At 36.2% G+C, this 26943-nt stretch overlaps 2 pseudogenes; one reads left to right on the forward strand and one right to left on the reverse strand.

Annotated features, from left to right (window-relative positions):
- Positions 1-20551, reverse strand: part of LOC109113147 — a 169151-nt pseudogene extending 148600 nt beyond the window's left edge.
- A 464-nt stretch (positions 20552-21015) lies between these two features.
- LOC109044874 lies at positions 21016-26614 on the forward strand (annotated as a pseudogene).
- Positions 26615-26943: the final 329 nt, after the last annotated feature.

The raw sequence follows: 26943 nt of genomic DNA on the forward strand, positions 1-26943 counted from the left end.
AGGAGAAAACCATACTTGAGATAAACCAACCTGAGAATAAAATAGAACCTAAATATATTTAAAACACGCTTTTCCTAAAAATTCTAAAACTAAAATATGGATTAACTTGATTAAAAACCTTTTCATGTGTATCAACAGAATACAACCTTTTTATTTAAGAAGAGAAGATATATTGCAATCCCATGAGTGACTGACTGAATTTTCAGTTTTTGGTGAACCATCCCTTTATAGAGTACAAGGTTCAGGTTCCAGAAGTAACAATTAATTTATTTTCTCCATAAGGGAATTCATTTTTTTAAGATAACTTTTTATGACAAATTCCTGGTGAAAAACTACATTACCCATGAAACTGTCATTGAAAAAATAGCAAATCACATCAAAAGAAGTCTATAGCACCTACATACTCCCAATGAAGCACTGTGAATGGAAAAAAGTCTATCTCCGTAAGCTCTGAAAATACTTACAAGAAGTTATATCAGAAGTTTATAGTACTTGCTTTCCTCTGGTAGAGCTCCACTTGTGTGGTGGACCTCAGGCTGACCAGGCAGTAGTTCTTGATAACAGTGCGTGGCTGTTTTCGGGGAGGGGTGAAGCTTTCCATCTCAGTCACGTAGTTCAGACCCTGCTTCACGTGTCCGAAATAACACGCCTTCGCCGAGAACTCTTCGTCCGAGTCAGAGTCATCATCCTCTTCACTCGTCATGATGCTCTCCAGACGAGAGCACTTATGGGCCAGCTTTACCTCACACTGAGAGGACAGAGAGAGATTGAAGGAGAGAGATTAAGAAGATTTGGTTGGCTGACTCAAGGACAATGAAAAGTTAATGGAACTTTCTGGAATTATTTTTCGACTATTTAAAAAAAAAAAAAAAAAAAAAAAAAAAAAAAAGATTGGATGATTTTGAATATCCACTTGGAAGACTAACAAACACTTTTTTACGCAGGACACAAACACATTTTCCTGGCAGTACCTGACTGTTTCTCTTTCTCACACACTGAAAAATCTATCAAACAAACTTCACACAGTCAACACCGCAGCTGTGTGCTGCATTTCCCTACGGAGTGAGGAAACCGTCAAACCAACATACAGCCAGAATAAAAACCGACATCTCTCTCATGTTCTCACTTTCCTTCTTTTCTCATCCTTCTGTACTCCCCTCCAGGTTCACATCATTCTAGCTGTGAGAGCTTTACATCAATGGTAAGCACCAAAAAACAATGAGGTGGAGATGGAAGAGATGAGATTTTTTCTTATCTGAGGATGAGGGGCAGTAAAGCACTTTTATGATGATGGCCTAAAGATAGAGAGAGAGAGAGAGAGAGAGAGAGAGAGAGAAAGAGAGAGTGTCTGAATAACACGACTTCCTTTACAGAAGTAATTACTGACATCAGCGATTGAATCTATGAATGAAAAGACAACGTTCTGGAGGGAGTAGTGTGTTGTCACTAGGGCTTAAAATAATACTTTTTTTTTGACAATATTATATTATTGTTTAAAATTATGGGGTCAAAAGTTTGTTATGCTTAGTTGTTTTTTTTTTATCAGTTTTTTTTTTTTTTTTTTTTTTTACTTAAAAAAACTAAAATACCCATTTTCAATACATTTTAAAACTTTTTTTTATGGCAAAGCTGAACTTTCAAACTTTTAGCAGTCATATTCCAGTCTTCAGTGTCACATGATCCTTCAGAATTCATTCTAATATGCTGATTTGGTGATCAAGAAATATTTTGCTTTTTTAACAATGTTGAAAATAGTTCTGCTTAATATTTTTGTGGAAACCATGATGATTTTTTGTAGGATCTTTGAGATCTTTTAAAAAAAGTAGGATCTTTATATTATATCTATATATATATATATATACACACAGGTCCTTCTCAAAAAATTAGCATATTGTGATAAAAGTTCATTATTTTCCATAATGTAATGATAAAAATTAAACTTTCATATATTTTAGATTCATTGCACACCAACTGAAATATTTCAGGTCTTTTATTGTTTTAATACTGATGATTTTGGCATGCAGCTCATGAAAACCCAAAATTCCTATCTCAAAAAATTAGCATATCATGAAAAGGTTCTCTAAACGAGCTATTAACCTAATCATCTGAATCAACTAATTAACTCTAAACACCTGCAAAAGATTCCTGAGGCTTTTAAAAACTCCCAGCCTGGTTCATTACTCAAAACCGCAATCATGGGTAAGACTGCCGACCTGACTGCTGTCCAGAAGGCCATCATTGACACCCTCAAGCGAGAGGGTAAGACACAGAAAGAAATTTCTGAACGAATAGGCTGTTCCCAGAGTGCTGTATCAAGGCACCTCAGTGGGAAGTCTGTGGGAAGGAAAAAGTGTGGCAAAAAAAACGCTGCACAACGAGAAGAGGTGACCGGACCCTGAGGAAGATTGTGGAGAAGGACCGATTCCAGACCTTGGGGGACCTGCGGAAGCAGTGGACTGAGTCTGGAGTAGAAACATCCAGAGCCACCGTTCACAGGCGTGTGCTTTTGAACCAGAAACAGCGGCAGAAGCGCCTGACCTGGGCTACAGAGAAGCAGCACTGGACTGTTGCTCAGTGGTCCAAAGTACTTTTTTCAGATGAAAGCAAATTTTGCATGTCATTCGGAAATCAAGGTGCCAGAGTCTGGAGGAAGACTGGAGAGAAGGATATGCCAAAATGCCTGAAGTCCAGTGTCAAGTACCCACAGTCAGTGATGGTCTGGGGTGCCATGTCAGCTGCTGGTGTTGGTCCACTGTGTTTTATCAAGGGCAGGGTCAATGCAGCTAGCTATCAGGAGATTTTGGAGCACTTCATGCTTCCATCTGCTGAAAAGCTTTATGGAGATGAAGATTTCCTTTTTCAGCACGACCTGGCACCTGCTCACAGTGCCAAAACCACTGGTAAATGGTTTACTGACCATGGTATTACTGTGCTCAATTGGCCTGCCAACTCTCCTGACCTGAACCCCATAGAGAATCTGTGGGATATTGTGAAGAGAAAGTTGAGAGACGCAAGACCCAACACTCTGGATGAGCTTAAGGCCGCTATCGAAGCATCCTGGGCCTCCATAACACCTCAGCAGTGCCACCGGCTGATTGCCTCCATGCCACGCCGCATTGAAGCAGTCATTTCTGCAAAAGGATTCCCGACCAAGTATTGAGTGCATGACTGAACATAATTATTTGAAGGCTGACTTTTTTTTGTATTAAAAACACTTTTCTTTTATTGGTCGGATGAAATATGCTAATTTTTTGAGATAGGAATTTTGGGTTTTCATGAGCTGTATGCCAAAATCATCAGTATTAAAACAATAAAAGACCTGAAATATTTCAGTTGGTGTGCAATGAATCTAAAATATATGAAAGTTTAATTTTTATCATTACATTATGGAAAATAATGAACTTTTATCACAATATGCTAATTTTTTGAGAAGGACCTGTATATATATATATATATTTATGTTTGTACATATATATACACACACACATACACACACACACACACGGTACATACTTTTTTTTTTACAAAGTCATTACAGTCACTTTTTATGCATCCTTGCTAAATAAAAGTACTAATCTTAAAAAAAAAAAAACTATTACCGGCCACAAAAATATATATTATATTAATAAATGAAAAATGTAACAGGATTTTGAGTCCATTAACTGTAGAGTAATAATTTTCTGGAAATCATTTAAATATATTACTCTACAGAGACACTTATTTAAACTAGCAAGACCAGGAAGGATCATAAAATACAGAAGTATGACATTTTTGTGAAACTTAATGGCCAATTAAAAATCAATATTCATTATGTTTCTTAAATTTCTACTATCAACAAAATCATCACAAATATATCAATAATATTCAATATTCACTGACGAAAACTGACACACATACAAAAGACACACCTCCAAACTGAGGAAGCCCCCATCATGGGCCAAGGTGACTCACAGCGAGGTTTCAAACCACTCACAGGACTTACCAAGTAAGTTTTTTAATGTGCACACAGAGGAGACAGTGAGGGCCCCAGAACAGCAGGCTAAAATCAAAGCGGTCTCACTCCACCAGCTCACATCTAGCAGAAACCATTACTGCTCCTTATCTGAGAAGAGAGACAGAGAAAGAGACAGGTGCTGAGGAAGACAAGACAGAAAAAAAATCTAAATATCATAAATAAAACATTTCACAGACATTCATTCATTTAAAAGTCACCATTCCACAGCTAAACATGATAGATGATTTAGAAACATCATTTTCAAAGAGGAAACGGAGAAGAAAGCACAAACCGAGGACAAGCAGACAGACAAGCTTTATGAAAACGTGTGATCTAAACCCACAATCAAAATGTCACTTCCTGAATTTAACGCCTCTCCACGAAGACACAAGACGCAGGGCTTTATTAAAGCATTCTTCTCCCTCCCACCGCCTCTGTCTGGACTCACTACATAATTAATAGCACTAGGTAAGTGTAGGAGTAGATACACATCTAAAGTTGAGGGCCTGGCTACCTTTTATCTTCTTTCTCTTCTCCAGCGAAGTCTTCCATTCCGGGTTGATCTCGTCAAATCCCGGCTAAACGAAAGAGAGAACAAGTAGGAGAGTGTAATAAAGGATAGCTAGGGGTGTTTTTTTTTTTTTAAAAGTGACAGAACGCATGCTGAACAGAAAGTGGTGGGCAAATCAGTGGAACATAGCAGCATGACATCGGAACTTCAAGTGCCACAAAGAGAGATGACACACAAGCACGTATACGCAAGAACGAACAAATCATCTTATGACATAGTGCTGAAAGGTGTGTTCATTTCTGTGTGTGGCGTAGAAAGTGATTTTAAAGCTGAAGTGTATCATTTTTCCATTTTGAAATATTTTCTTCTACCCAGCTTTGATTGTTCAAGTTTTACACAATGAAATGTTGAAAAATGGAAAGAAAAATATTAAATGCTATACACTCACATGGTATAAAGACCCCAGTCATATCAGTAATCAAAAGCCAATTTATTCTGTATGGAAAGGGTCACCTCATGGAGGCAGGCATCTTGAAATCACATGACCAACTGAATACTTCTTATTTTTATCTCCGTAATTCTTCTTGGACACTTGTAAATAATCATGACTTTGTTTTTGTGTAAAGCTGCATGCAGAACACTAGGAATAGATTCAAGTTACAGAGATTCTAGAAAAATAAATAAAATGTAAAGAAGGACTTGATTTTGTCCATCGGCAACTGATTGGAATGTTTTTTTGTTGTTATTTGCTATTTTTAACTTTTTGAATAAAGGGAGCATAACAGTGTGCAGATCTTTTTCTATTATTTGCTAATTGCTGAAATAATTATGTGAGTGACAGGTTGTTTGAAAGGGCATGTCATGCCAGCGCACATGTCATCAGAGAAGAGATAAAAATCTGTATTTTGATTTCATGGTAACTTTAATATGCAGAGTCAACTAGGTTAGCCATTGTATATTGATTGCCCTGAAAAACACTGTAAACACTGTAGTGCTTTCAAAACATTGCTTTGTTTGATTGAGAGTCCCAAACAGCCCTGCACGGCAACATTAGCTCAACCAATGGTGTGAGTTTGGGGGTGTGACTATCTAATTTCCTGACCAATGACAGGCAAGCAGTGTTCAAGAAACCTGTTTAAAAACAGTCATGATTTTTTTCCGTTACATTGATTGGAACAGTGGCGCAGAAATGCATACACTTCAGCTTTAAGTCTCTGAAATCGAGCACACAGACACAGAGTGATTTTATTACTTGTTCCTCTTGTTCCCAGCTGCCTCTCAGTTTGAATGATGGAATATCCCAGAGACTGAGAATGCCAGAGAAGTGGATCACAGCCAGCACTGTGCCATCAGGAGACAGACTCATTCGGAACACGCCATCCTGAGTAAACATACACCTTCAATTAGGCATTACACTATTTATTCAGAGTTCTTAGCGGAATGAAATTTAGCTTTGGCTTTTCGTTTATATGCTGTCATACCAGCCCAGAGAGATAGACAAGAAAACGGCATGAAAAAAAAAATAAAACTTCACTGAGGTGAGTCACCTGTTCACTGTTATGCCTCAAGAAAAGTCGAAAGCTGGGCATCCTGAAGAATCCTTGCCTCTGGGACTACAAAAGTGACAAATGATGATTCATAACTTCCTTCAGGAATATCATGGATGCATTTACATACTAAAATTTGTTATACTCTGACTTCATTCCTGTTTAAAAATACAGGTTAAACTGCTAGCTGGTATTTAACTGCAACAAAGCAGCTACCAGCTGGTCACACTGGCTTAAGGTTATCAAGCTGGTTTCTGGAACATGCTAGCTGGTAACTAATAACTAAAATGGACCACTTAGAAACCAAAAAGATACATTGAACAGATTTAATGTAAACTTTTATTCACATATAAACACACTATATTCATAGTGAGAACCAGTTAATCCATACACAAGTCTGTCTACACAGAAGTTGGGGTGGCGGGGGGGGGTTAATTTAGAATAAAGCTCTTGATTCACATGAATTAATTTAATGATGCCTTTATGGGTTTCTTTGGATCTTCAAAGTTTTAGATACCTGGATTTTCAATAGAAGGACAGAAACCTTTCAGGCTTCATTAAAAAAAAAACTTAATTTGTGATTCAAAGATTAAACAAATGTTTGGAATGACCTGAGGATGAGTAAATGATGACAGAGTTAGAATCTTTAGATGAACTATCCCTTTAAATTCAAAAGTGATGCTCTTCAGAGGATGCTTTTTAGTCTTTCACAGGCCTCTAAGCAACATGTTTAAGGTGGGTGAGAGATAATTAATTTTCAAACTAAATACCCACCATGATTTCTTACATGTTCAGTAACACTATATCAAGCCAAGAACTAAATAATTGACCATTAAATAAATATGAAGAACATCAAAACAGGTTCCACCAGTTCAATCAGAAGTCATATCATTGGATCTGTATAGGAGAGAATAAACAGCTAGAAGCTTCAGTACTAAAGCTCTTATTAAGCCTACAATGCAGCTTCCAGAGCTCACTACATAAAACCTTTACAACTTTAGAAAACCAAAAATGAGCATGTGCTTTCAGGCTTGTGAAATACTGCGATGTGAGATTGTATGACTGTGTATTCTGATCAGCAGTCAGTGCAGAAGTGGCTTTACTCCTTGAAATATCTGTTTCTTAAGGGGTAGGGCAGCCCATACAAATGCATGAACTACTAGAGTTTTCGTACCCTTCTCATAAAATCCAATACAAAAGCAAGCACTGAATACACTAGGAGTTGGGGATTTGTCAAGGAGAAATGTACTAATAGATTTGCAAAGTGACCAAACTTAATTTTCTTCTGGCAGACGTTAAAAAAGCTATAATCTAAGTAGTGCATAAGGACCAGAATACCATAAAGACTGTAGGCTCTTTTGACCTGCAAGCATCACCCTAGTAACTACCCAGATGACCAACCACATTGCTACAAGCTAACAATAACTTAGACATTTAAGTAACACCTTAGTAACCACTCATAACACCAGAGCAATACCCCAAGAAAACATTTTGCAACCTGCTAACCACTCAGAATACTTTAGCAAAAACACATGCATCAATAAGCAACACTGAGGCATCCAGCCCTTAGCCATGCCACCACAACCACTCAGAAAATCCCATCAATCCCCAAGCAACCAACATCTTAGCTAAATATTTGGGTATTAGTTGGGTGAATGTATAATGGTGAACAGGAGACTTCAGCAAATATATTTTTGCATTCCCATTTGCTCAAATAGCAAAAGAAAAACTCCAAAATAGTGTTTTCATCATGACTTTCAAAAAAAGACTGACAGAAATCAGAGGAGAGAATGATGTCAAATTTGTCACTCTGTGGTAGAAACACCCTCACAGCAGCGCTAACTTTTTTTTTTTTTTTTTGTAACTTTATGCAAAGGTAATGTAATACAATGTATAGTGTTATTACTATACTTTTTTTAAATAAAAACAAAAATATTGCAGGATTTACTATGCTTATGACTGTTGAAATGCATCACACTCTGTGAACAAACACTCAGAACAATTTAGCAAGTGCAGAGCAACACTTGGCAAGACAGTGAATTATTTTTTCTTTTTTTAGAAGATATTAAAAACTCAGTTAAAGCTCCACTTCTTTAGTCTTTTTTTTTTTCTCAGTGGAAAACTAGTAAGATCAAAGATCAAAACCATGATCCGAGACCGGATACGCCCAAGATTTTTTTTTTTTTTTTTTTGGTGAAAGAGTGCATTTCATGGATGCTGTATCATCAGTACATTAATATTCCCTTACATGTCTAAGGTGAGACTCACCGCACTGATGTCATCCTCATAACTGATGACCTGTTTATGGTGAGCTGACCCTGACAACACCCTCCACGCTGTGATCCCGCAGCGGCTCGCCCTGGACACATCACTGTCTCCAGACTCACACCCTCCCACCAGCAGCAACCTGAGGAACACACAAACACATCAGCAGCATGAGTCAGAGGAAAACACACACACACAGAACACCTCAGCCCGCTTATGAGGCCGAAGTAGTCCTTGAGGGGCTGATGAAACAGGAAAGGGACCTGATCTGATCTGCGCATGTGAACAGCACATACAAACAAATACACACACACACACACACACACACACACACACACACACCTCTTCACACTATATATAAAGACTGCCCCCATGTGGCAGCTAAAATCCTAAATATTTTCTTCTTAAAAAAAATCAATAAGCGCTGCCTCAAAAACACAAACCAGAGAGGATTTCAGTTCAATATGTATAGTGGGAATAACACAAATCACAAAAGATGATTTTGTGTTCACTTTTAAAGAAAAACATCCCTTTGACAGTCTCACACACATAAAAGAAAAACAGCTTTTAGATGGTGGTCTCACCTGTGGCCAGGATGATATATTGCTGTGGTTATGCCATTACAATAGTGGGCAGAGAAACTGAAGGTGTGATTCTCTTGAAAACCCTGGTTCCAACACTGAGAGCAAAACAGGAACAGGAAATCAATGTATTAACATTATAATAGTCATTACTAGGCCAGATGATAAAACCTGTGGTTCAAGACACGGTTCAATAAAACAATCAATTAAATGGAGGCTTAATAATAAGGGTTTTTGATTGGCTAGTCAGGCCAACTGTTGTCCTGCCACTGGTCCCAATTAAAGAATAGAATAGAATAGAATAGAATAGAATAGAATAGAATAGAATAGAATAGAATAGTAGGGACTCGTGTAAAATGTTGCCCGGAATAATCATTTATTTTTCCGTTTATTGTTAGCCCTTCAAAAAAAAAAAAAATCAATAAAAAATGTAAATAAAATAATGACTTGCTCTGCCAACATTTCTACTGGTCGAATAATAAAAAAATCAATAAATAAAATAAATATAAAATTTTGCAGTTGTATAATGTAACTCCATTACACACATTAATGGAAAACAACAGCATATGGTGAAAAACCTTACCTCATTGCTCTCAGTAAGCTAAATAAATGTTGCATAAGTGAAAACCAATGTTAAGTTTGACATTATATATGTATATGATCAAAAACAATAGCAATAGTTAGGGTACTGCAGGGTACCGTGTTGAAAATTTACACAGTTAATTTAGTGAACAAACAATTACAGTAAGATATGTGCATTGCTTAGCTGTCTTGATTAGAATGGCAACTGAAGTTTGCATGTTTGAATGGTTTCAGAGGACAAATACAATCTGAAGTAATTTGTTTAGTTTCATAATTTCTTAAGGATTGAGCGAGAATATGGTTTCCTAAAGAGCTTTGTGTCATAAATGCTTTTGAAAGCACCATTTTGTCCAATGTTAGTCCCACATTTCTAAATGACTTTGAAAACTTCCTCAAAGTAATGCAACTGCAAACACTTCCAATCAACAACATGAGGGAGAGAACAAGAAAAAGCTTTCTTCAGAGCTTCAAAGCCTACAGCAAAGTTTTTGAGGAGAATGAAGTAGATTTTTTCATCTGCCATTACTCTCGCAAACAATGATTTAAACTTTGAAAACTTGAGCTGACTGATTAAACAAAGAATTACAAATTGGAAACTGCAGGCAATTTCATTAATACTCAAAACTAAGCCTCACCCTCAGAACAGAGATAAACAAAAGACGCAGGCTTTTGGGTTTAGTTGCAGAGTATCTGGCCCTGAAAGAGTCAGAGGGAATTAGGATAGAGAGGACCGGCAAATATCTGAATCATCAGAATCTTCTCTGGTGGTCTTGTTCCAATATCCTTCAACATTTGAGCCATGTAATACAACACAAATACTCTACTATCTAACATCCCACAACACTCCTTAAAGACAGTGAGAAGGATTAATGCTTTCTTATCCTGCCATGTCCTCCCAAACTCTTGATGATTGGCACAAAGTCGGGCCCCCATTGCAACTTTATGATTTAAATATCGGGTTAAAAAAATAGCATAAGCCCATACATTAAATGCTGGCAAACTCTTCCCATTTTTGTCAGCAACGTGCATCAGATGTTGAGAAGGTTGTTTAAATATTAGGCTTGTGCTTTCTCAACAAATAGCCATAAACCTTTAACCCACTTCTCTGACTCTCATGGCTATTTCATGTATCGTATGGTATCATTTTCTGTGTAACAAAATGTTTGTCTTTGCATAAACAGGTTACTCTCCATCAACATTAACAATGTTTTGGATTGGTTACTCTCCATCTCCATTTGGATTTTGGATTTACATATTTTCCTTTATTTAAATATTATTAACTTCAAATATAATTTACATTGTCGTTAAATGTAGTTAAAGTCTTTAATATATATTTTAATATGTATGAAATTATATACACATACATAAAATATATACAATATAATACAAAAAACAACATATAGATTCAAGATTCAAGACATATACATATATATACACATATATAATAAACAACTATTAATTTTGTGTGTGTGTGTATGTAGAGGTGATGCAGGGTTGCCAGATTTTCGCAAAAAAAAAAAACACCCAATTGCTACTCAAACCTAGCGGTGGGAATCACCAGAGGCCCAACAATACGATATTATCCCAATACTTGTGTCACGATACAATATTATTGCGATTTTAAATATATTGCGATATTCTGCGATATATTGCAATTTATTGTCTTTTTCCAACTTCAAATTATGTCCCTGAACGAAAACTTTGGCAACATCGGTTTTAACTAAAAAGGAACATTTCTCAGTTTGTATAACTCACTTCAATTTTGTTGTTGCAGTGCAAAATGGGATTGTCAAGAAGACAAACTGACCAACACTTTCATGAAAACCTGTCATAAATGTTGCATGCACCTGGCAAACTCAACTATTTGTATTACAGTCTAGTCTAGACAACCTTGATTAAATGTAAACAGGTATGCACTGCTGTGCTACTACAGGTATTTTGAACAATACTACTTAAAGTTGTACAAAAAAGTTGTGCAGACCTTTCAGCAATTGGTAAATTACTGATAAATTAAAATTTACTTTCGTTCACTCCATGTAGTTCCAAGCCAGTTTAATCACCGTTCTATATTAATGCACTGTTTTAATTGATGCACACACACACACACCACTCCCACATAAACAGGGAGAGAGGTCAGAGATTGCAGATCAAACTGCGTACACACAGAAATGTATTTTCAGCACTGTCCGCGACTTTATTAATAAAACAACATGGATACTAGATCGCTACATTATCTTCCTCAGCAACGAGGTAAAATCAAAGTAACTAAACAGCTTTATTGTTTGTAGAGAGAGACACACAGACGCAGGTATATTTACACACACAACTGTCATCTCTCTCTCTCGATTGATAATTTATTCAAATAAATGTGGTGCACTATTTCATTCCTGTATCTGATTTGAAGCGGGCAGAAAGCTAGAGCTAACGAGCCGTAACTGACAAAATAAGCAACATGTATACTCTTCCAGTTAAATATTGCGCTCCTAACATCATAAACAGCTTTAAGCGGTTAATGCTGGCAAATGGCCATAGAATAAGCAGGATAATCAACGGCTTGTCGTGCATTAAAGGATTTTAGGAAAAAACTCAACACCACCATCTAGTGGACTGTAAAGAAATAAATTTTAATATTCTACCGAATAGTATAATAAAAAGGTAGATACTTGCCACCATGTATCAGTACAGTATTGCCGCAGACAATATTTGCGATATTATGCTGTATCAAATTTTTTTCCCCCACCTCTACTCAAAACTAGCCCAAAACTAGCCCAATCACGTTTCGAGGGTTCAAATTAAAATTTTAAAATTCAAATTAAAGGGTTCAAATTAAATTCAGGTTAAAATTGCGTTCTGGGGGGTAAAATACATGTTTTTCGGTGGGTTCCTCCGGTAAAAATTGCATTCCAGGGGCTAAATATCACGTTATTGGGGGCGCTTTAACCCGCGGACTTGAAAAACAACCTGCAGCAACAGTTTTAAAGCAGCCCGATTCCAGCCTTGGCAACATTGAGGTGATGTAAAAGAGGAAAGCAGGCATTTGGACCAAAGCACTGTGAGGCAAGGGGGAGGGAGACTCCAAATGTGTCTAAACTTAAAAACTCATTTTTTTCACCGTTTGTGTTGTTTTACTACATACAAAACTATTTAAAGTATAAACAATTGTTTTTTAAATACACAGCGTGGTTTTTAATCATATTTTTAGGGGTCCCCCCGGTATTTCCGCCTATGCATGTACCTGACCAGGTAACTCTTGAGCTGACCGCTGTAGGTGATCACCAGCAGCTCTGCTAACCACTGGGCCCTGGTGGTGTATTCCAAGAACATCAGACCAGCTGCTGCATAGCTAAAATCTCCTGGGAAGCTCATACCCTAGAAAGACAGACAAAAAGAAAGACATCAAAAAGATGAGGTAGAGATGGAAACAGAGTTTGAAAGTGACAAAAACATATGGAGTCATACAGGTCATTACACTCTCAGACTCTGGTATAGAGTGAGGGCATCTTGTGAGACTAAACTAATAGTTTCTGACAGAGAGATGGAAGAGTGTAGAGTAATGTGGGGGAGGATGAGAGCCAGCAAGAGAGAGAGAGAAAGGCCAGCGATAGACCGACTGAGACCTCACTAGCAGTGCAATCAAAAGAAACGCAGAGCAGGGAATGAGGGGGAATCGAAAATGGTAAAAGGGGCAAGAGAGCTGCCTTTCTGATAGAGAAACTACACAGAAAATGTCCTTCAAGGGCATTGGGGGCTTAGAGCTGAAGGGAACCAGAAAATGTGTTCCTTGCTTGGGCAACAGAGTGGGGAAAGGCCCCTCTCGAGAGGGTCAGACCTACCCGGTCTACAGAAAATGTGAGAAGAGCCAAGCAGTGCAAAAAGCCGGAGGGTAACGCACACAAGCATGAAATTTGGTCATTAGGAGCCAGTCATTACAGCTATCACTTATACTGAAACAGAAGAGAGTGTTCTTACTGTGCACCAAAAGTTACTGTACAAAGAAAGTAGAACCAATATCAACAGACTGAGTGTGAGAGAGAAAGAGAAAGAGAAAGAGAGAGAATAACTGAGGAAAGGACAGACAAAGAGAGAATGACAGGAGGTGAGAAATACAGAAGATCAGTTTGAGTGACATACCGGTGGAATAATGAAGAGTTCGCTGCCCATCAGGTCGAAGACTCGGACCGTACCAGTGCTGTAAGCGTGTGCCAACAGAGCACAGTCATGACTCCACACTACCCTGCGCCAGTGAGGGTTTGGATCCTTGGGTACTGCAGAAGGAAGGAGAACATAACGTGCTGTGGTACAAAATGTATTTAGATGTGATTTGGAAACTCCCGTTTAAAGGTTTGGGGTCAGTAAGATTTTTTAATGTTTTTGAAAGAAGTCTCTTATGCTCACCAAAGCTGCATTTATTATTTGATAAAAATAATTGAGAAATTGAGAAATTTTCTATTTGTATATATTTTAAAATGTAGTTTATTCCCATGATGGCAAACCTGAACTTTCAGCAGCCATGACTCCAGTCTTCAGTGTCACATGATCCAGAAATCATTTTAATGATTTGGTGTTCAAGAAACATTTCTGATCATTATCAATGTTGAAAAGTTAACACTTGCTTTTTATTTTTGTAAAAACCGTGACACCTTTTTCTGGATTCATACTGTATAGTAATAGTAAGTTCAAAAAACATATTAAAAAAAAATACTAAAATAAAATTACACCTTACTCACCTTACAGTACACCTTACTGACCCCAAACTTTTGAACGGTAGTCTAAACAAGCTTAATGTGATTTGTTGAAATATTTGCATAATGGTCATTTTAAACACATAAATGAAAAAGAGATGCATTCAAGTCCGCATATGTAAAAGTATGCATGGCATTATTAATGTACAAGTAAGAGATCTGTGGGGGAAAAAAGAGTGACAAAATAGATTCATTCTACCGACAATAATTTATGCTCTCAATCACAGAAGGTGCCTTTCCAAAATAATAATAAAAAAAAAAATTGTTTTCTGATCCATCTCTCTCCTCCTTCTGTCTGCCAAACAGGTGCTCTTATATTTCAGTAGGATGAAAAATCAATAAAATTATGGCACTGTTTTAAAAATCAGCCAAGCTTAATGTTGTTTAAACAACCTCCACGGTCAACAGTGAGGAAAACTCAGAGCGATCAGCCTTCAAACCGTTCACCGCAGTCAAACAGCACCCGATTCGGTGCGGGATGAGCCCAAGGCTTTTCAATTAAGGTTCAAAAGCCCAGCGTGATAAAATCTGTATACTTAAACACTAAAGTAACACTTAAACACCAGCCGCATGATACAACAGCTTCAGGGCCTAGCAACTGTTTCAACCCCACAGCCTCCTGCAGACTACAGACCGAGACCATCCAACTAGCGTTCATCAGACAAGAGGGGGTTAATAAAGCAGACCTTTGATTAAAAATATTTTGGCTTTGGTCCGAGCCGCACTGCTGAGATCAGACGCACACCGCAGCGCAGCGCACATCAAAGCAAATGGTTGCCATAGCAACCTTATCATCAGTCCGACCCCTGAGGTGTTGGAAACGCAAGCAGGCGATTTCTATTCAGGTAGAAATGCACAGAAATATCGGGGGAGAGAGATTCATTAATTCACAATGAACGATGGCACTTAGCAAGATAAATATCACTAGGGGAAACGCTTAAGCAGGGTCCATAAATCACCTCTCAGCTGTTAAAAGCTAATTAATCTAAGATGAACGCCGGGGCCAATATGCCTGAATTTGTGGGATGCGCATACTGTATGCTATTTGGGCCTATTTGCACACCGTAAATCTCATTTAAATAAAAAAAGAACGAAACAGAGTGCTTTTTTTTGAGAAAGGAAATATGCCAGGTCAGCAAGAAAGAAACCCAGCTGAGCGTGTTCTCGCTATAAACATGTCTCCCTGAGACTGAAAGCGTAAAGACCGCTGAGTCACTTTGAGCTCTCGCAACAAGAAACAAACCTGAGGGACTCACAAATTGCATTTGGACACAAAACAGAGCAGCCGTTCATTGTAACCAACTCATGATTTCAGTTTGGGCTGAATGCTGCTGATCTGTAATATTTGTGCTGGCTTGCATTCATTTACTAATTATTAACCATTTGGTGGTGACATCATGTGACAGGCTGTGTCATGTCATCAATCACATCATCTACTTGTCCATTTTTCTATTCCTGGACCAAAAAAAATGATGACTTTTGCTGCAATACACAGATTTATGTTAGGGATGCATTATATATATGGGTACATTATTATTGGCTAAAAACTGATAATATTTTTTGTTGTTGTTGCTGTTGTTTATACATTTTTTTATATCAGTCAATATCGGACATTTAATGGATTACTACTACAATTAAATTACCTTGCCATAATTTAACACCAAAGAATTAATAATTTACTAACACTGTTAAGTGTAATCCTTATCACACCTAAAAAACAACAACACATTTTTCATACTGTACATTATAATGCCTTAATTCACCTGTACCAATTATTTTGACTTTTTTGTTAATAATTATTATTATATAATTTATAAGTTTTAATATCAGCCATATACTGGTCATCAGCATTATTTATATAAATAATTTTTAATGTTTTGAATCGAAGTGCCATTCACCCTAATGTCCTGCATATCTGGAACTGCAGGTAGCAAATGATGGTTCATAGACATAACTGACAGCAGAAATCAGTTTTAATTTACTATAGATATATATTACTGCTTATTATTATTTTTCTTTCTCATCTGATGCTCTTAACTCACACTTCATTCACTTTAAGAAATTATTATTATTTTTAGATTACTTTTTAATGAACGACTGAGAATGTACATGCACTGACTCTTATGTGCAGAGATGAGGAAATCATTCCAATCAGGGCTAAAGCACAGAACACACATTATCTGACTGGTACATATAAAACATCACATTCTGCTTCTCAAGACAAAAGAGGAAAAAATGCAAGAAAGAAATGTGAATATAGAGCACAAAAGACTACATGAAAATAATCAAACACATCCATTGCATATATTTCACACAACTGGAAATTCCGCCTTTATAGATGATATTGGCTGAATGCAAATCTCCATGAAATGAACTGAAATGAACTAAGACAGTAAGAATGAAAGTGAATTGAAAGCAGACTTGCATGTCTGCAGGCCTAGTCTCTGAATGATATTGCTCATAAAATATTCAACGCAAATGTAAAGCTATAAAATATAGAGAAGGGAAGAGAATAACAAGTAAAACAGCCTATTTAACCAAAGACTGGAAACACAAAGTGGCAGATATCAATTTTTGAAACCGCAATCAAAGATAAGGAGAATATATTATTTTTATATATATATACACACAATTACAGCATATAGCAATATGCTGTTTATAGCAATTACATTTCTTTACACAATTTACGTCACCTAATCAATAATTCATGAACCGCTCTAATAAGGATTATAATGGTTCCAATGGTTCCAATTCTGTAAATATTTTTGGATTAAAAAAAAAAGTAAAATCAAGCAATATTTGCTGGAAATGTCAAAATTCACAGAAACATTCTGTTGTATGTAACTAATTTTGTAAAAAATCTGGGAAAAATGGCCTGGCAATAACTAAAAAACTAAATGGATCCAAAGTCGTCTCTAGCAGACCTGAAAGAGCGCAAGAAGCCCATTAGAAGTGTGTTGACAAAAACACATGAGCGTTTTGAGGTTCCATCAGCCTCAGTAAGCAAATATAGGGGAATATGGAGAAACTATAGATTTTTTAGATTCAACAATTTGATGTTTAGAGGTTGTTTTCAGAACATCAGGCTGTGATTTACCTAGACCCTGAAGCGTGACACTTTCATTTCTGAACGAGCGGACTAGCTGGTGCCAAGAGAAATAAATCATACCTACTGAAACTGAATTGTACATGAAAACACACATACAAACATTTAAAAATACATCATCTGCACCAAATCATCTATCTCAGAAGTAGCTTTGCTCAGCTGAACAGCACCTGAGACAAGAGTGTGAAAAATTAACCAATTACAGAAAGGGCAAACATTTCCAATCGATGTGCAGAATTACCTAATTTCCAAGCATTGGTCCTGAACCACAGCCAGAAGCTTCCCATTACTGGAAGGGAAAAAAATAAAATAAATAAAAAAATGGGGAAAAAGAAGACAGAATGACTGTGTAAGCAAACATGGGGCCAAAAATAAACATTTCTAAACCAGAGAATGTTGTCTTCCATCTGGAAATCAATAGCTAATTAAAGCTTGCTGTCTCTGCTTGTATTGCACTGTTTTGCATAACTAGATAACTGGCAGGAACAAGTAGAACAGTGAAGGAAAAAATGAGTTTGATTGAGATTACATGGCTTGCATCCACAAACAGATATTTAATTAAATTTGGACATCTCACAAGAACCAAAACACACAAACAAATGGTTTCTTGAAAATCCAAGAAAATGGTTGTTGTGATTTTAATGAACCTAAAACAACTCTATACACAAAAGAGTCTAAATTAGGGGGCAAAATCCAATGATTTTTGGTGAGACACAGTATACACTTTAGCAATGCCGAGTCAATCAGGTGTGGATGATCAGTATATGCAGCAAATGCTGAAGCTTCAAGTGCAAAAGAGCTTTTCACACTGCAGATGAACCTGACAAAACTCGCCTGGAATAGACTGACTCAAACTCTCTGTCTGAAAAGCTTGTATGCAGTATGTGAAATACTGGTGGTATTACCTTGCCAGCACCAACTGCCAGTTCAATTGTTTGGTTGCAAGGCGAACCAGTCCAGGTGGCAGAGTTGAACTGGAGGGGCTGAAATACAGAAAAAACACAGAGACTCACACAAACATTAACAGCTGAATAACTTGGTACTATGTCTCTTTGATATAGTAATATACACTGCCATTCACAACTAAAGATTTTTAAAGGGATACTCCACCCCAAAATAAAAATTTTGTCATTAATCACTTACCCCCATGTCGTTCCGAACCCGTAAAAGCTTCGTTCGTCTTCAGAAAATAATATAAGATATTTTGGATGAAAACCGGGAGGCCTGTGACTGTCCCATAGACTGCCAAGTAAATAACAGTGTCAGAGTCCATAAAAGATACGAAAGTCGTTGTCAGAATACTCCATCTGCCATCAGATGTGCAATCTGGGTTATATGAAGCGACGGGAACACTTTTTCTAAGCAAAGAAAACAAAAATAACTCCTCTGTGTCTCTCCATATCACCGTATGCTCTTCTGTACCATCCGCGCCACAAGGATGCGCTGTTTTTACGTGTATTTAGCTTTGATTTGAAAGAAAACAGCACATCCTTGTGGTGCGGATGATATAGAAGAGCATACATAGCATACGGTGATATGGAGGGACACAGAGGAGACTGTTGACAAAGGAATTGTTGAATAAAGTCGTTATTTTTGTTTTCTTCGCTTCCAAAAACTATTACCGTCGCTTCATATAACCCAGATTGCACGTCTGATGGCAGATGGAGTGTTCTGATGACGACTTTCATACCTTTTATTTGAGCCTTGACACTGCTATTTACTTGGCAGTCTATGGGACAGTCACAGGCCTCCCGGTTTTCATCCAAAATATCTTAAATTGTGTTCCAAAGACGGACGAAGCTTTTATGGGTTTGGAACAACATGGGGGTAAGTGATTAATGACAATGATTAATTTTGGGTTGGAGTATCCCTTTAAGCACTGAAAATTCAGCTTTGCCATCATAAATTACATTTTAAACTATATTAAAATTGATTATAACAGTTGTAATAATTTTACTATACTTTGATCAAATAAATGCAGCCTTGGTGAGCATGAAAAACTTCTTTTAAGAACATTTAAAAATCTTATCGACCCCAAACTTTTAAAAGGTACTGTATGTGGTATTATATCTTTATGTATAATTATTTAAATATGGGAGCTATCTATTACAAATTCTAAATACGCAGCAGCTGTATACTTCACTGTAAATACAAAAAGAAGAGACAACATCTCACCTGTACCAAAGGTAGTGCAGAATAAACCTGAAGGGCCCTGTAAAGACACAATATTTTGACTATTATTCAATAATCTCTGTACCAAATTAAGGCAGCAATGCAATTGTTGGGCAATGCAAACCAGTTTATACAAGTTTTGGAAATATAATCTGTGTGTGTGTGTGTGTGTGTGTGTGTGTGTGTGTGTGTGTGTGTGTGTGTGTGTGTGTGTGTGTGTGTGTGTGTGTGTGTGTGTGTTTAACAAACTATTAAGAACTGTCTTTGAAATAAAACTGAAAATATAAACTTCAGATTGAAAAAATCAATAAAAGAAAACTGTTACCTTGGCAACTAACCAAAATTAATAGATACTAATGTACTAAAAATTCATCAAAGTAAATGAGTGCTGAAGTTCTAAAATAACTAAAGCTATATAAAAAATTAACTATTAAAAATGCTAAGGGCACATAAAAATTACTAAAACTAACCCTAAAACTCAAATTAAAAGAATATGTTGATTTAAAAAAACACTAATGCATAATTATAATTATATATAAATGACACTATAACACTGAATATAATGAACAAATCATCTAAAAACTGCAAAACAAGACATCATTTGAATAGAAAGCTGTTTAATATTAAAAAATGAAGTGCATAAGTAGATCAAGTATTTCTCGTGTAAAAACAAACTTATCCCCAGAATCCCAACTTAAAACACAAATAATCTGACATAAGTAGATTTATAAACAACTTGATTTGGACTAAAATCACTAAATAAGATGATGATTAGAATCAGGTCTTGTATTATTCAGATGGAGTTTATTTATCTTAAGTAAACACGTCTGCCAAATAAACATACTCATGCTGAAACACTGTTCTCTGCAAATCAGATTTGGAAAGAAACGTGTGAGCTGTCTACCTAGAAATTACAGTCACGTTTTACCTTACTTCTGAAACATATTCTGTTTGCATTAATAAACATAGCATCTTGCAAACATTTTCAAATGTGCTGCATCTCATTGCTGCACTTCATTCATACCTGTTACTGCCTTTGCATCGAGTGAAGAGTTGTGTTCCTTCAGTCCACGCAGCTGAAAATAAAACACAAACAAACACGAAGTCTATGAATGATATCACAGACTGTTTCTATCAGCTGTCAGCAGGCTGTTAAATGAATAGTTCTGAAGTTTGAACTTGAGACTGCTCCTCAAAACTGCAGCTGGTGATTATAATTGACAATATACAGAGAAAAATATATATATTTATTACATAATAATATTTACAAGTAAATAAATTCTGGATGATGATGAACTTGAATACGTGCCTCAAAATAACTTACAATGAACTGAACTGATCTGCTTAATTAATTACACGTAATATTTTAATATCGGGTGCAAATAATCATTTGGTTAAAGAAAGCGCGTATATTTCGACAAACCTGCGTATCTGTTTCGGGCTGCCATTCTGTGTTAATAAGTAAATCAAATAAAATATTCTCCTCTTCTTCTTCTAGAATAACATCACCTGCCAATGAACTGGACTGCGCACACGTCACACTACGGCGGTCTGCGAGGTAACGTTACATATGAAGGGACCGCTGATCTTTGAAATATTCCGACGAAATATTTATAGGTTGTTTTCCAAATGTTTTCCATAACTAAAACGTGGTTTTATTATGTATTTTAATTTTTGTGTCGCTAGTGAAATAAAGTTCATAAAAAAACCCCGACGGAACTGAAGTGCGAAAGCGCGATCCACACGGACAGTTTTTTTTTTCTACGCAGCCCTCAAAATCAACACACGTTACATCCGGTGGAGAGACTCGCAGGAGTTTAACACCATGGCAGCGTTCAGGGTGAGATTTACCTGTCAACATTTTTAGTAAAACTATCAGAATATGTATTACGTTATTATATATTGAGTGTGGTTAAACTATTTGCGATCTTGATATCTTGTCGTTTTGCCTTAGAAATGGAAGTGATGCCTGAAATTGCACAGGCGGTGGAAGAAATGAACTGGCTGTGAGCTAGACAGTCTCTAATAGTTATTAATATACACATTATACATGTATTAATAAGTTAGTTATCTGTGCATTATTAAAGTAGTTAAAGGTTTTATCCTCTCTTTCAGGTTGCCAATCCATCCCATTCCCACTGGTTCTGTGCGGAGGAGACGTGCTCATGGTAAGATCACTATCCAGTGTAGTGTGTGTGTGAGTGAGAGAGAGAGAGAGAAAGAAAAAAAGAAAGAAAGAGAGATCACCACCTCTGTGCTCACTTGTGTGTTAATGTTGACAGGCTGCTGAGACTTGGAGTGGAAAAACTGGAGTAAGTGTGAAGCCATTGATATTAATATGTTTTTTTTTTTTCTGTGACTGTGTACTTTACCATAAAAATAGCTGTGATGACACACATCAGAGCTGTATTTATGTAAAGGAGCAGTGAAGTGTGAACACAAAATCAATGTGGTCTTGTAGGCCTTCAGTATTCCAGTCATCCGAATAGTCTATGAAACCCTTAAAGACCAGCAGGAGGGGAAGAAGGGACGCAGTGCTGTAAAGACAGTAGGAGCAGGTATTAAACCTTCATCTATATATCAGCATTCAATTAATTTATGTATATAGCTGCTTTTAGTTTACACTGATCTTCCATGGGTAAGAATTATAATAGTGTGACCATACATTTCCATTTTTTTTCTGGGGACAGAACTTGTTTTTAGTGGCTTGTTTTGAACACAGTAATAGCACAGTATAATGTTGTTATTGTTTACTAAAAAAAAAAAGCTTTAAAAATTTTTTCACTAATTGTAATAAAGCTAAAATAAAATAGAAATATTAGATTAAAAAGTACAAATGTTGTCTTATCTAATTTAAATAAAGATGATGTACTGAAATGATTAAAACTGAAATAAAAGTAAATTAAAGCTAAATAGAAATAAAATGACAATAGCACACAGAATTATGAAAACAAACTCAAATAAATAAATAAAAAATCTAATTCAAAATACTATAATAGTATATAAATAATATTTAAATAAGATAGAAAAAGAAATGCATTCATCAGAAAACAATTATCTAATTAACCTGCTTGTCTGAAGCATATTGAGACTGCAACAAACTACTTTTGGTTTTGATTTATTGATTGATCTTTTTGGATTTCTTGTCCATTCTAGTTTTTAATAAATGGCAGACGAACCCCTATGACAGAAGTTCTGCATTTGGTAAGAGTTTAACACTGTCATGTAAAAGGCCTAACCTGGTTTGAATCCGAACTCTTCATTCTGATTCTAAACTCTTATTTCCACTACTTTGTTGCAACAAAATTATTATATTCCATTTTGTTTTTCTCCTTCAGCTATTGGTCCAGATGGCCTGTGCTGTCAGAGCAGAGAGTTCTACCAAAGCAGTCACAAAAGGTAAGAGACCACTTTTTTGTGTTTCTTTCCAAAACCAAACAATTCCTGGGAAGATATATTCTGCTTATTTTTCTCTAGGGAAGTATTATTATGAAGTAGCCTGTCATGATCAAGGGCTGTGCAGGGTGGGCTGGTCCACTGCCCAGGCATCACTGGACTTGGGTATGTTTTTGTATGATCTCATTATACTGATCTGTTTTATGTCATTACTTCTGTAATAATAATGTTTGGTATTCTATTTTTACCCTCTCTTGGGAACGGACAAATATGGATTTGGCTTTGGGGGAACTGGAAAGAAATCTCACAATAAGCAGTTTGATAGTTATGGAGAGGTAAGGCATGAAGAAGGCATTTGATTTGACTCAAGTTTTGGTAGATTGACTAGATATTGACTAGTCAACCCAAAATGGTAAGGCTTGTTTTTAATTTAAGCCATTGAAATGTTTTAGTGAATAATTTGATCTAATTTAATTGAGCATGCCATCACACTTTGCAGAGCTATGCTAAATTGTCATCAAGATTGTGTTAAATAATTTCTAATATAATGTAATACATTACCTTTCCAGGTCAGTAATGCAAGGATGAAATAAATTGATCAAATATGACAGTAAAGACCTTTATAGTGTTACAGAATATTTCTATTTCAAATGTTTTTTTTTTTTTTTTTTTATTAATCAAAGAATCAAATGGAAGCCACTATAACTGATTCCTGTTTGTCTTTCACAGGTAATGATCTGGGTCTGGCTTTTGAGATCCCTCCACAGCTGAAAAAACAGCCCTTCTTTGCTTCCTGTGTGCTGAAGGTATCTGGCATATACACAGCTTGTTGTTGCAATGTAACATTTCTCTTTCAAAACAGCTTTTCTTAAATGCATGTTTATGTCAATCAACCCCAGAATGCTGAACTGAAATTCAACTTTGGTGATGAACCTTTCAAAAACCAACCTAAAGATGGATACCTGTCCATGAACCAGGCTTTAGACAGTCATGTGGTCAAATCCAGCAAGACAGGTGAGCTTCAAACCACAATCGGTTTTTACTGCCTGCAGGGCTTGTATTAATGTTTCCTTGCATTCTGTCTGTCATGTGTATTTGTCCTCAGGCAGTGCTAAAGAGAGTCAGGTCAAATCCAGTTCTAATGCCCCCAGAGCTCTCATCATTGAGCCGTCTAAAGAGCTGGCTGAACAAACCCTCAGTAATGTCAACCAGTTCAAGAAATATGTTGATAACCCCAAACTGAGGTGAGCTGAGAGTAACGGAGGAGCTGCAGTGAGTGTCTGTTGAGAGGGTTTGGAGTTAACTGAACATCATGATGTTTCTGCAGGGATCTTCTGATCATTGGAGGAGTGGCTGCTAAAGAACAGCTCTCCGTTTTAGAAAGCGGAGTAAGTGTACAAATCTTAAACTGGAGGCCAATGATTATTATAAAGGTTTTTTATCTCAAAATATTATTTGGTGAAAATATTCCAAGTTATCTTTAACGCTAGAGCTAAATGAAATAAACACTAATGTTAGGGGTGAAATACTTTTATTACTTAATTCTTATATTCAGCAAGGATGCATAGAATTTAAGACCCCTGCCCTAGTCCATAAAATAGAATTTAGTCATCTTTTTGTATTTATCGTTTTTTAATCACTTTATTGTACTTTTAGGTTGATATTGTGGATGATCTCATATCTCATATCCACAGGAAAGCTGGATCTTTCCCAAGTCTGTTTCCTGGTGCTGGATGAGTGTGTATGTTGAACACTTCAGTTTATATAACTCTGTATAGTTTTAGCATTAAAGGAACACTTTGGCTTAACTACAAGTTCTGTTGACATCATAAATTGTCATTTTAACTTTTACCTCATTTTGTAAAAGTTTGTCTAGATTGCAGAATAAATTTATCTGAAAATATGGGAAAGTGTGATTTCTGACTGAATAAATGTATTCAGGATGGACTCAGCTGTCATCTGTCTACACTGACTTCATCATGAGGGTCTACAACCAGATCCCACAGGTCACTTCAGATGGCAAAAGACTCCAGGTGATCAAAGCTCTAGATTTCTACTTTCCATAGAGATTTCAGCTGCAGTTATTCATGAACTGATTACTGTATGTGTTGTAGGTGATCGTTTGCTCTCTCATTTGATGTGAAGAAGCTCTCAGAGAAGATCATGCATTTCCCCACATGAGTGGATCTGAAGGGAGAAGATTCCGCACCAGAAACGGTCCATCACGTGGTAGTGCCAGTCAACCCAAAAACTGACAGGGTTTGGGAGAGACTGGGGAAGAACCACATTAGGGTACATATATTTAACACGTGCAAAGATTTCACTTCATTCTGCCTTTTGAAACTTCATAATGTTGGAAAAGTGTAAATCACTGATGTTGTGTCTTCACAGACGAAGTCTAAATCATTAGACAACAACTATAGAAACTTGTATTCCTTAATAATAATAATAATAATAATAATAATAATATATTAAATAATAAAACTAAATAAATAATACTATTAAATTATATTATTAATAATTAAATGTATTTTTAATAATTAAAAATATACTGTTTATCATAATAATAATACAAATAACACTTAATGATTTATTTAATAAAACAATAAAGAATACTATTACATTTATTATAGTAGTAAAATAGTTCTACAATTATTTTATTTTATGAAAAAAATATTTTATTAAATTATTTTAAAAAATAATTCATGAATAGATCAATTTGTTTTGCAAAATGCACTGGGGAAAAAAATGACTTCAAAAACAAAAAAGTGCAGTGATAAATGTGACACTACCAGATGAGAAGCAGAACTATGTTCATCGCATTGGAAGAGTCGGCAGAGCGGACAGGTAACGGCCAGCATTTATCTTGTATCATTAGTCTGCATTTACATTTTAATCATTCATTGATATATGTGTTGTTCTCATCACAGGATGGGTTTGGCTGTATCACTGGTTGCTATAGAGAAGGAGAAGGTAAGTTGGAAGTAAAGCAGAACTGTTGATGTAGAAATGTAATGTGTTAGTGTGTTAATTGTGTGTCTGTGTGGGATTCACACAGGTATGGTTCCACGTTTGTCCCAACAGAGGAAAAGGCTGCTATAACACCAGACTCAAAGAGAATGTATTATGTACTATTTGGTACAATGAAAAAGAGGGGAAAACACACTCAATACATTTATATGACATGAAGAAGATTTTAACTATACTTATTTTAAGTGTTTTCCAATTTAGTTGTTGTCAGAAATCGAGGAACATTTGAATTGCACCATTACTCAGTGTGAACCTGACAAAGTACCTGTGGATGAATTTGATGGCAAAGTGACTTATGGCCAGCGCAGGACTGCAGGGGTTGAGTGTATCGCTCAGGTGTCCTGTTTGTATCCTTTCATTCATTGTATCTGTTACATATCTCTGTATCTACTTCCTCTCACACATCCCAGGTGGTCTCTACAAGGGCCATGTGGATATACTGGCCCCAACCGTACAGGAACTGGCCAGTCTGGAGAGAGAGGCACAAACTTCCTTCCTTCATCTCAGCTATCTACCAAACCAAGTCTTTAAAGCCTTCTAGAGCACACGTGCATGTGCAAGACGCTACAGTACAAGAACAAGTCACTAACTTTACCAAAAAAATATATTTAATTTCTAGATTCATGAGGTTTGACATGCAAAGGAATTTTGATTTACTGTGTTTTCCTTTTTTTTAATTGAAGAAATGTTTTTCCAAAGCACTTTAGATGCAGTCATGCAAATTAACCTGAAATAAATTCAAAAGGCACAATGCTTCAGTTTTCTTCAGTTATTGTGTTTACACCATGTAAGCAGAGCTCATCTTTTCAGTTTTTGAGAAAACAGGTGAGGTTTAAGATCAGTTTTATCTACTACATGCAAAGAGAAAATCAGTGAAAAATAGCCTTAAATTGTTTCCATTTTTATTTAGCTAAAAAAAAAAAAATATGATCTAAAAATACAATAAGTATTATTTTAATTAATTTAGAGCTAAATAATTTATTATAAAGGCATTTAACTCTCTTTCCACGCAGTAAG

The sequence above is a fragment of the Cyprinus carpio genome, chromosome B20 (genome assembly GCF_018340385.1).
Source record: "Cyprinus carpio isolate SPL01 chromosome B20, ASM1834038v1, whole genome shotgun sequence".
NCBI lineage: Eukaryota > Metazoa > Chordata > Actinopteri > Cypriniformes > Cyprinidae > Cyprinus > Cyprinus carpio.